Below are 12,500 nucleotides of genomic sequence, written 5' to 3'. Positions count from 1 at the left end.
TAACATTTTAACGACGTGGCAATATAACCACTTGTTGATCCCATCAAAGATACACCGATACACCTACACATTGAACCTCAGACCACTTTTTGTGATCTGAAATAGAACTCACAAAGACTACTATGTTCACTGTATGTCATGAGTTATGTCATGTTTATGTTATCGACATATTAGACGGTGCTAAAGACCTGTGTTTAGTGATAACCATGCCTTATGCCTCAATCGATTTTCAGTCCTCAACAAGGACCACTCTGATGGAGGGGACAAGTCGATTCCATCCTTCTGGTTTTTGTTTTGTTTTTTTGTTTTGTATGTATGTATGTATGTATGTATGTATGTATGTATGTATGTATGTATGTATGTATGTATGTATGTATGTATGTATGTATGTATGTATGTATGTATGTATGTATGTATGTATGCATGTATGTCTGCCTGTGTGTGTGTGTCTGTGTGTGTGTGCATGCTTGCGTGCATGTGTGTGTGTGTGTGTGTGAGTGTGTGTGTATGTCTGTATGTGTCTGTCTGTATGTGTGTCTGTCTGTGTGTGTGTGTGTGTGTGTGTGTGTCTGTGTGTGTGTGTGTGATGCTTATAGATCCCAGAAGTTGAAATCGAAGAAATTTTTTTATTTCTAAAAATCGCATGCCAAGTCATGTTTCTGATGAGTTAGTACAAGGTGTACAGACTGTAAGAACACGTACAAATCACGTTATTTGAAAGTTTTGACAATATAATTCATTTGGACTCTTAACAGTCTATCTCTGATAGGGTCTTTCTGTTTGATTTGACATTGTAAGTTATCTTCAAGGGCAAAGTCCCAAATCAAAGTATCACGTTACATTTAAATATATGAAATGGATGTTAATTTTTTTCTAGTTACACTTGTTCTGTGAGAATGATAAAAATCAATATATATATATATATTCGTTACGAAATGTGAGCATAGATTGTGGCATAATAGTGAGTCGAGAATTGTTATACTGTGATATTAACATACGGCACCTTTCGGCTACCTCGGAAATTTCATGGTAGCGAGGAATTCGGGATTAAACAGACCAAAGAGATTTTGTTCTTAGTCTAACAGGAAATTGGCAATCATTCGATTGGATTTAGGACCATGTTCCGTGCTCTGTTCCCAGTGCCGTTGCCCCTTACAGAAAGAGTACTTACTCTAAGTGGTGTCGGCAAACATTGTTGGCAAAGCGTGTACGTTTCTTTCACTTATAATAGTCACCATATGTTCATTTTAAAACACACCTTTGTAGAAGAGATGATTCACCAACTCACGAGCTGAACTTTATTATTTTCTTGACCAAGTTTGGGCATGCAAATTGTAACTGGGCACGCGTATGTATTAAAAGTCATCAAGTCAAATGACCGAGATGTTAACCTGGCTGTTATATCAATAGACTAATCGTATCTATGGTAACAGTGGAGGGAGAGACTGGCATTGACGGAAGGAACGTTTGAGCTGATAATTCATCTTCCAATCCCGTCAAGTTCCGGTGCTAAGACACGCCTAATCTCACGTGATCTGTGTATAATATTACAGCATACACTTCACTAAGGCTACATGCCTGTTCAGTTTAGATGCTTCGATTTCAGTAGCAGAGGAAATTATGATCTAGAAACCACCGGGCGTACAATCTCAACTCTTTACACGTCACCGGTTTTGTAATTTCGATAGTTTTAGAGGTTGCAGGTTAGTTCTAATTACTGTATATATGTTTTTTTAAATTATGAATTATGCTGTATATGCATCTCACAATTGATAGCTATTGTAATGCATTTCATCTATCACCAACAAGTGCACTATTTGGTTTTTACAGCATTATGGAAAGTGGATATCGAGTCATTTATTAATATTGATAAGATAATTAGGGGAATGACAATACACAATGATTCATGATCATCTCCATCAATACACAGGACGTTTCTTTCCATCAATCTTCAAATACTACGGTTGTGAAACTTTCATTGCATCAATTTCTGATTTGCTGAGAATGAATAATTCACTAAAGTGTAATAAGAATGACTGAAATCTGACATATGTATTTACGCAAGGGAGTATATTTTTACGACGGTACAATTATTTTACTGACTTATTCCTTGATATTTGTTATATACTACGTACACGTAAAAATTGTTTGACCTGTGTGAACATAAAACACTTTATCTGTATGTCACATTCTCTCCCACTCTCTCCTTTCCCCTCTCTCTATATGTCTGTCTGTCTGTCTGTCTGTCTGTCTCTGTCTGTCTCTGTCTCTCTCTCTGTGTCTGTCTCTCTGTCTCTCTGTCTCTCTCTCTCTCTCTCTCTCTCTCTCTCTCTCTCTCTCTCTCTCTCTCTCTCTCTCTCTCTCTCTCTCTCTCTCTCCTGTTGTGTTTAAACCCCCAAATCTATTCTTTGCCTCAGTCTTTGTCTCTATTATGAGTTTTTATGTCTACCTCTATATCCCATGTCTATGTCTCATTGAGGGTTTATAGGCCTCCATTTTTCTCTCTCTGTACTCTCCTTTCACGTATTCATCTCAATCATCATACGTCATCACACCTTCATCAACCGACGATGAATAAGATTTTCAAGTCTCTAATTAGCATGCAGTTTAGCTGAAAGGACACACTTCTGTTAAACATATCGGTTGAGCGATGTAAAGTGCTACTGGAAACTTGTTGTAATATAATCCGACGAATCGGTCGTGCTGTACACAATGCTAGCGAACAGTTAGCGCTGTGACAACTTAACTGTTATGGTATAAAATATCAATCGCTTGGGAGCTCAATTTTCAAGAAGGACGTGTGTACTACAAGGCAGACATCTACTCGACTATAGCCAAAGATTATACACTCTTTAACACAGAAGTACGTCATATCGAATCAGAGGCTAAATATATCGGCTTAGGACAATGCAGCCCATACTTAGCATGTTTAATAACGTAAAATACGTGTTTTAATTGTACTAATTCTGTTGTGGTGTTTGTAGCGAGTTTGAAATTACGTATACAATTTTGCCAGTGTACAGTAATCTGTTATTATTTTGTAAAATAAGAGCAACCCGTAATATTCAGGATCACGCAGTTTATTCGACTTAATTTTGATTTCAACATTTGCCTATTTTGCGAATTTGATTGTGTTGTCAACTACAATGACATCTTATAGCGAAGTCTTTACACTTTCAATATGTTACGGTGATTGTGGGTCTCTTACAAGTAAGTGTTAGTCAACAGTGACAAGAGTGTGTCATCTCCAATTTTTGAATATATATTTTGAATATGTGACATTTCGTCAACTTCGTTCGATAAATATTTCTGGTTTTTTTACGTAAATGTTGAAATCTATTAATATATTCAATATCTGTATCATTCTATTCGAAATGATGACCAAAAATTTAGGAACAGACGATGATTTTTGTGAAAGAAATTTGGCGGAAAAGTGTTTAAAACTGAATAGGTTAAAGATAAACATATCATTTTTTTTCTAATAACGAACAAAATTATACGATGACGTCATTCAATTCAGTAATGGCATGATCGTTTAAAAAGGCCTTTTGTTGTTGTTGTTGTTGTTGTTGTTGTTGTTGTTGTTGTTTCACAACACGTGCCTCTACGAAAGATGGAATGGGAAGATGGAAAGAAGTTTACTGTACTGTATTGAGCTGTACTTCTTAGACAATCTAGTTAATCATAAAATTAGTTAACATCGTACCAAAAATGTGCAAAGCCGAATTCTTACCTTCGAGTAAAAATTGGCACATTGCAATATAATTTTTTGATTGGATCGAGGGCTATAATGGTCCCTCTTTTCTGTTCCCAAAATGTGGTTTATATTGATAAAAAATTTACAAACAATCGTCAAAATTGTGTTCTAAATTCCTATCATACGACATTTGCACAGAGTCATACAATAAACGTGACAATAAAGTATTGGCCATTAAATCGGCATGAGCTGAGTTTATCAACATTTGACTCAAGTGAAAATACTTCTAAAGTATTACTATCGATATATGCTTTCTATGGTATTACAATGGCCTTCTAATGTTGTTAGAGCCGTTGATTGCCTAGTATGGGTTCCTCGATATTGTTTTGTACGTATCAAAAATGACATCGGATATTTTATATGTTGTATCTTGATACCAGGCTTGAGTTCAGGCAATTGCGAAGTGAAGGTTACCTTTGTTTCATTGAGTAGAATACTATAAGTGACTTTTAAATATGAAGTATAAATCTCAGCCAAAAGTGTATAAACTCAGTGTGTGTTCCTTTAATTGATTTTTGGCAAGATTTGATTGTTTAAAAAGACTGTTGACATCGAACCAGAAATGCGAGATGTTATTTTAGTCTAAGATGAGTCTAAAAAGTACAAAAAATATGGAAACTGCGTTCATTTTTTTCTCGGCACTTTACAGAGGATAGTAAACAGTGGGAACTACTTCACAAATTGTATATTTTATAGCTGTACTGACATTTTACACCTTAAGTTGGTAACGGATGTCTCATCTCAAGGTTGTACGATGTGTATTTGCCGGCGTCGACTGATTAAAGGGGTATCGATTCTAAATTCTCGTAAAATTAAGTATTTGAAAAAAAAAAAAACTTCAGTGCTCAAGTTGAAATATTTTACTGATATCACAAGTCGGAAGTATAAGGCCATTTGTCGGCGAATTTCTCTGTTCCCACGCCCCCACCCCTCCCTATTCAAGGTCAAGGAGAAGATGTTAGGTATCTGGGGACATCACGTGATCACCTTGGCTGCCGGGGAAAGAACTTTCGGTTCAGCATATGAAATTTATACAATATAAGTCAGTTAAGCCGAAACAGGAAATCATCGGACTCTACAAAAATCTTACGAAATTTTGCTACACTTTTTCATCTTGTTCGACAAAAATCCTATTAACTTTGCTACATTTTATCGTCTGACTCCACAAAAACATTACTAATATTGCTACAGCTTAGCTTGACAAAGGTCTTGCTATCATTTTCATATATTATCGTCTGGCGAAACAAAAATCTGACTTATAAATTACTAAGAATGATACATTTTATCGTCTGGTTAGTCAAAAATCTTACGAACATTGCAACATTTTATCATCTGGCTTACAACAAAATCTTACTATTAACGTTGCTACATTTCATCGACTGGTTCAAAGAAATATAGTACTACGTTTCATTCAAATCCCTTGCAGAGTATGGATCTCCTGAGGCTAGCGCGCCCAAGGAAAATAATGGAATGTTAGTAAAAAAAATGTCACGCCACACGACTAAAATCAGTTAGTAAGACTTTTGTCGTGTCAGACGATAACTTATAGCCAAGATAATGCAACAACGTTGGTAATATTGTGTCCAACTAGACCGTAAGATGTAGCAACTTTAGTAAGTCAAGAGACAGTCTGATTCAGGGTAACCTGTTTGTATTTTCTATCTGCCAGTACACCATTAGCAAACTATAATACTTTTCATGCCGAACGTCGAACGTGTAGAATAGAACAGCGTTATGGCTGACGACCCCGTTTGACCTGACACCCGTTGCCATGGTCAGTTAAGAGTAGAAATATTCAACATTTCAAATTGCTTAGTAACTATGATGTGCAGAAATACGTATGCAGTGTAAGGTACTAAGGGTTGCCAAGAGCTAGCTAGAGGACTCTAAGTGTGAAAGACGCTCTTGTCTTTTATTTATTAACTTCAAACTGTTTTTCCATGTTCTTATTCAGAACGTCTCCTTATAAAAGTTGGCCTTTTTCAATACTTTGTTCATCCAACGACATTTTGGTTTTATTTCGTTTTTGTTTCTTTTTATTTAAGTCATTAGGGACCAATTCCTTCATTTCATTCTAAATCATACAAATAGTCAGTTTAATATTTTTAAAATTCAGAAAATAGCATATTTCATCGAGAGATTACAGAAAAATTAGTTTCAAAAAAATAATTTCAGTGGTGGGTAAATCGCCTCCCTCCACAATATAGGAGAAAGAACATTTACACTGGCTACTGTTACTGATGACAAATACAACTTTCTAATATTCGCATAGTTCTGATATGAGACGAGTCGCAGTGATCTCTAAGCTGTCATGAAGTAATATTTAGAACAAATGTTTGCATATCACGAATAATATTCTGAGATGACAACATTAAGTCACTGAAGACCAACAGTGTCAAATAATGACTAATTACGGGCAGATGGAAGAACAATGGCGCTATCACATTGATTAGCCACTTTTCATACTTGTTCATATTATTTGCATTAAATTAAGGCAACAACACTTCAGTTTATTTAGCTATGGTGTTGATGATTTTATCACTCAATCATTTGAGTATTGTATAATTTATGTTTTTAAAAATGTAAACTTCGAATACAGTATGGATTCACTTGGGAAGCGAGTGAGCTGAAGGAAAGGCAATGCAAGGAGCGTCTATCTACTCACTGGCTACCTCTAAAATGATCCTAGTTAACCATGAACAGTTTATGTAGTGTGAGCTAATTCCCTAAAGTCTAAGTGATCCCGTGTATATGTTGATGAGAGTGATTCGAGTATAGTTACATGATATGCCAGCTAGGTGCGGAGGTCAAAGAGTAATACTACCACTGCACGGGAATTTTATAGGGTTACAAAACAAACATCAGTCGTCAGTCGTTCTACTGCTACTAAGAATGTTCCGTCCATGAGTCTACAAAAATGAGACACCCCTCTCTCTCTCTCTCTGTCGGTCGGTCTGTCTGTCCGTCTGTCTGTGTCTCTTTGTTTCTGTCTCTTTACCAGTGCGTGTCTGTCTGTCTCTGTGTACGTCTCTCTCTCTCTCTCTCTCTCTCTCTCTCTCTCTCTCTCTCTCTCTCTCTCTCTCTCTCTCTCTCTCTCTCTCTCTCTCTCTCTCTCTCTCTCTCTCTCTCTCTCTCTCCCCTTCTCGTTGTCTCTATATATCTGCCTGTGTGTGTCTCTGAGTCACGATGTTATTAAATAGTTGGAAAAAACTAACTAAAGAATATGCGTGTATTGAAATGTAGTGTTTACTTAAGAGGTGCTCTGTTGTCGTTTACCCTAGTGTATTCAAGAGGCCATGTTCTTAGACGTGCATTTTGTCACGTAGCAATTTCTGGAAGTCTCCAACCCTGTAAAAATAAATCAGTGAATGAATGAATGAATGAATGAAATCATCGTCTCCATCAAATGTAAGGAGCATGAATCTTGTTTGTTTAGGATTACTTTTGATGTTTTTGGTATTTTTACAAACATCCTTATCATAATTGTATGAGTACTTCTCCAAGGTGTGACGTCACCACTGACGCATTGAATATGTAAGGTTTGATTTGTCAATAGGTTCTACGTAATGGTGTATTGTTACCAAGGGGTTGGGTGTAGATAAGATGTTATCACTTTTTCTTTGAAAGAAAGTGAACTTTGAATTTGCTGCTATACTGATAATTTTAATTTATTGCTAAATAGGTTATTATGGGTACTTGAGTGATGACAGTTGTGAAGTGGTTAAATTTACAGCAGAGACGATGTTCCAATTATGGGACAAAATGTTGTGTTTTTTCATAAAGATAAAGTTAACTCATTTCCACACTATCAACTTTTTACTAACGATGACAGAGACACAACTCCCACAACACGCTTCTTTACCAAATAAGATTGAAAAGTGATAAGCTATTCTTAAATAGTGTAATTGAAACAGGCTTCTGTTGAAACGATTTCACTTGGACTTTGTTATTTGAATCGTTTCAATTGTTGTGTGATTACTTGTGTGCTTATTAATAATCGTTTTAGGTTTGAATATGTTTGCGTTTGTGGAAAAAAATGCCGTGTCTCAACAGTCGTCAAAACACCACACCAAACTCGGGTTTTCTGCATCTCTGAATAGTCGCCATCATTTATGACGTCATCGGATTTAAAGTGTTATTTGCTAATTCAATTTCAGTCTCCAGTCAGACTTTTACGACCGTAAAGTTATAAAATGGATACAGACGTGGAATGGCCTGAATAATTAACGATTGATAGATATATATGTATTATAGAGCAGACAGTACTGATGGTCAAAAAAATGATCCACGTGTGTGAATATTTATATTTTTACTATGGTTAATTTGTAATGTAATGTCCATTTAGTAACTTTAGAATATTCTTCAGTAATAATTTATTCATATAAAATTTGCAGATGAAGCTGGTATGACTAGATACTTCGACTCAAACAACTGTGATATACAATCTTCGTATTGCATCAATGTACTGTTTTCATACTCAGTTTGGCACTTGTATGGAAGCAATTGTCGCCCCAAGTTTGTTGCCTTCGACTGAAATATTTGAGTTCAAAATCATATTTCTGTTCTGTATTAAATCATTTTAAATTCTAAAGTATATACTTATACAACAAACAATCGTGAAACTATCTCAAAATCGAATAATATTGTGTGTGTGTGTGTGTGTGTGTGTGTGTGTATGTATGTGTGTGTATGTGTGTGTGTATCTTTAAGCATACTAGTATCGATCTAAAATGTGGCCATTGATTGCAGTGAATTATGCCACAAATACGGATTAGTGAGTTTCAAAGTTCAATAGCCTGAGTTTGAAAACACAGGATGTTATCCGGTAAGATTCTACAAAAGAACTATTCATTAGAAGGTATAATATTGTATGCTTTCCTAAATGTTAATGTGCAAGTAAGAAGTATCAAACAGTCCTGACTCAGAAAGATCAATATTTTTTTGAATTGTACTGAAAGCTAGGGTTTTTAAGATAAGGTCAGACTTGGAATCCCTATAGACATTGAAATGACAAAGACACACACACGTCATTTTATTTTTTGATATTGCAGCAGATAACTAAACTATTATTGGTGAAGGTCAATGGTAATATGTCTAGTTGAAGTTCACTTTAAGTGATGTGTCCCAAGGTGATTGTCACTGGACACAACCATATGTACCACGTTCAGGGGTTTCATTTATACGTATGCGTAGAGTAAAACAAGGAAAAGTTATGAAAATTGGTGATAGAGACTGTCGTGAAGCTTGGTGGAGTAAATAGTCATCATATTATCACATATATTATTTATTTTTGAGAATAAAATTAATCTCTATAGTAACATAAATACGGGTATACGTTTATGGCGATCGAAAATTGACAGTTTAGTTTGTAAATATTGATTCAGAATGGCGATGAATATAATAGGGAACTTGCAAACCCGCCATGTTGAATGTTGCATCATGGGAAATGTGATAATACATGCTAATCAATTAGAATTATGAACAATATTGTCATATTGTTTGTAACCATAAATGATCAATTCATAGTCACCCTGACCATTGTGGGAGGTTTATTTTTCGGTAGCTCCAGATTAGGTATTACGATAACCTCAGATAATCCCATAGTCCTTTGCATCTGAGCATGCTCAGTCTGGATTACAAGTTCCCTATTTAAAAGCCCCTTTTTAGTAAATGCCTTTGCAAAACAGTTTATGATTCCAACATTCCGCGTATATCGATTCATTTTCTCTGGTTTTAGTGTCTGATACATGTTACCACTGTTTACTATGCAAATATTACAAGTACATTAACACTGTGAATGAAATTGTCTTTTCAGTTCCAAGACAAACATTTTGGGAAGAAAAACATTGATCTGCGAATTCCCAAACATTTTTTTTATTTAATCAAATTAGCGAATCTTAAGTATGACTCGTAACTGGTTCTGGTTAATTAATATGTGTCAAAATAACTTACTTCTAAGCTTAAATGTCTTGGAGAGCTTTTGAGTATCTCCGCTTCGCACTGTGACATGCTCCATTAAAGTAATGCATTTTTCAAAATGCGTCAACCTCGCAAAAATCAAGAACGATGAACGACGCAGCTGCAAAGAGTGCGTAAATGAGATAAATGATATCGTGAATTTATTTTCGCAGGGAGGCAGACAGGTGGGTGGGTGGATGGATGGATAGGAGGGAAGCTTTGATTGATACCGCTAGTGTTAGTTTCAATAATTTGCCTATAGGGGTGTAACACTGTATGTGTTGATCTTATAAGTAAGATATAATAAAGTTCGAGGATTCGGAAGAGTGATTTGGAGGCAACTATAAACAGACATACAAAATGGAAATGAAAGAGGGCAAGAGAGAAACTTGTAGATATACCAAGGATTTGAGTTATTCTTACAACACAACAATAGGGAACTTACAAACCCACCATCTTGAATATTCAGCTTGGCTTGCATGAGGTGTAATAATATACACTTATTGCCTGGCTATGAGGGCACTAGTAGACTTACCCGGAGAACTGTTATGTAGCAACTATGTCCCGTATTTACATAGCAGAACAAGACAATAAGTGTTTTACAATACATCAATTCTCAGGGACATTTCTTTCCTAAGTCTAAGCAAACCCCGATACAAATTTACGTACTACGTGAATATGAACCCTAGGGAAAGTAGAACGCGAATAGTGCTCCTATATGCAAATTTAAGTCATTGCGGGTCAATAGTCCATACTATGTGATAAGATCTAAGCCCATCACTGGAGGCTATAGGAAAACTATGTGTTATAATGTTTAATATCACATACAACAGTGTTAGTCGTTACGTTAGAGGATTAAAAACATTACGAGAGATTGACAAAGAGTATGAATAGAACTCTCGGGAAAGTGATGAAGGTAAGCGATAAACACACGAATACCAGCTGCATAGATCTAAAGCTGGATGAAAAACGTAGACAGTGGAGGAGTTAGGCTATCAACCTGTTTAGGAATCGGCGAAACGTAGGCGTAGGGAAACGAGATGAAAGACAATTTTGGCATTTGTTCAAATGAGTAAAATATCAAATACAAATCGTGATTTTTAAAATATGTCAAAAATGACCGAAAAAAAAGTTTTCTTTACCACGTATAATTAGATTTTATTCCGCAATATTTTTCTTTGTTCAGTCAAGGAAAATATGATTAACCTAAGGATTTTTAATATGAATGAAGACAAATATTGAAGAATAACATAATTATACCATCCCCAATAATATCAAAGAAAAATATGGGAAATTAATCGCAATTTTGTACATTTTGACTCAAATTTCGACACAGCAGAGCCAGTGGCGTAGACGTGCGTTTCCATGACGCAGAACAACCAGGATATAAATTCCATATTTATGGTTTATGCATAATGGTATAATGTCTAATATACTTCCGACGATTACTTAGATGTAAGCAGTGTAAATTTGAAGAAAAACTGTTTGATCTGAGACCTGTGTTCTAAATAGATGTCTTAGATTTCAGGGGCGATATACTAGATTACAATTAGTTGTAATGTGGAAGTCTGATGTCAGTGATAACAATAAGTACACACGATAAAACGTAGACGTGTGTGATAAGGGATACAGAGCACATCAAAACAATGCCGAATGCGTCACTTGTGTTCTTAGACGTAGTTCCTATTGATATGGAAGACCCGAAAACAATATCCGAAAGTGATTCGCTTCCTTAATTAAAAGTCACATCTTAATTTTTCATTTTCCTTTGAAGGTGATCATATGTATACTATCACCCTGTATGATTTCTTTAGATCTTTGAAGTCGACATTGACTGAACAACCCTCGTGTGTGTATATGTTCGTGTGTGTATGTGTGTGTTTGTTTGTGTGTGTGTGTGAGTGTGTATGTATGTAAGTGTGTATGTGTATACTAGTGTGTGTATGTATGTATGTATGTATGTATGTATGTATGTATGTATGTATGTATGTATGTATGTATGTTAGTGTGTGTGTGGGTGTGTGTGTATGTTAGTGTATGTGTGTGCGTGTCTGTGTTTGTAATAAGGAGTCTCTTCTATCTCTGTCTGTCTGTCTGTCTGTCTGTCTTCTTGCCTGCCTCTCTGCCTGTCTGTTCAACTTGGTTTACATGAGGTATTATTGTCTAATTTTACTCTATACGTGTAGGGTAAGGACATCGTACAAACTCTTGACATCAGAAACAAGCGTCGGCGTGTAGAATAGCAAGCATCATGTGTCTCCTTCAAGAGAAACGATGCAAATAGTTCCATAAGTCAGCGTCAATATGTCATTATGAGTGTTTCCTAGAATAATACAAGTACTTTTACTTTTAAGTGGAAACTGAGAAAGCCGTCGTTTTCTAGAGTAGAATGGTTAAAGTGTCATATAAATCTCATTTTCAACATGATGACAGGCACTCTGGTTAAAAAAAAATCCTTCTAAAAAAAAGGGCACCAAACCTTACCATATTTAGGCACCAATACTTACCATATTTAGGCACCAATACTTGCCATATTTAGGCACAATACTTGCCATATTTAGGCACCAGTACTTGCCATATTTAGGCACCAATACCTGCCATATTTAGGCACCAATACTTGCCATATTTCGGCACAATACGTGCCATATTTAGGCACCAATACTTGCCATATTTAGGCACAATACTTACCATATTTAGGCACCAGTACTTGCCATATTTAGGCACCAATACTTGCCATATTTAGGCACCAATACTTGCCATATTTCGGCACAACACGTGCCATATT

The 12,500-nt window shown here is 35.8% G+C and overlaps 2 protein-coding genes across 5 annotated transcripts in view; one reads left to right on the top strand and one right to left on the bottom strand.

Annotated features, from left to right (window-relative positions):
- Positions 1-12,500, bottom strand: part of LOC144452637 (salivary C-type lectin 1-like) — a 112,535-nt gene that overhangs the window by 30,986 nt on the left and 69,049 nt on the right. The gene's annotated exons all lie outside the window — the stretch shown is intronic.
- The window catches only part of LOC144452860 (insulin-like peptide 7), a 38,327-nt gene that overhangs the window by 16,093 nt on the left and 9,734 nt on the right, over positions 1-12,500 (top strand). The window contains exon 1 of one of the 3 annotated variants that reach the window (XM_078144046.1): positions 1,468-1,703. The exons of the other annotated variants lie outside the window; for them this stretch is intronic. The gene's annotated coding sequence lies outside the window, so the exon portion shown is untranslated. Of the gene's footprint in view, positions 1-1,467; positions 1,704-12,500 lie in introns of those variants that run through there. 3 annotated transcript variants of the gene reach the window in all.

This window comes from Glandiceps talaboti, chromosome 23 (genome assembly GCF_964340395.1).
Source record: "Glandiceps talaboti chromosome 23, keGlaTala1.1, whole genome shotgun sequence".
Lineage (NCBI taxonomy): Eukaryota > Metazoa > Hemichordata > Enteropneusta > Spengelidae > Glandiceps > Glandiceps talaboti.
The sequence above is the reverse complement of the archived record's forward strand: the minus strand, read 5'-3'. Positions and strand labels throughout refer to the sequence as shown.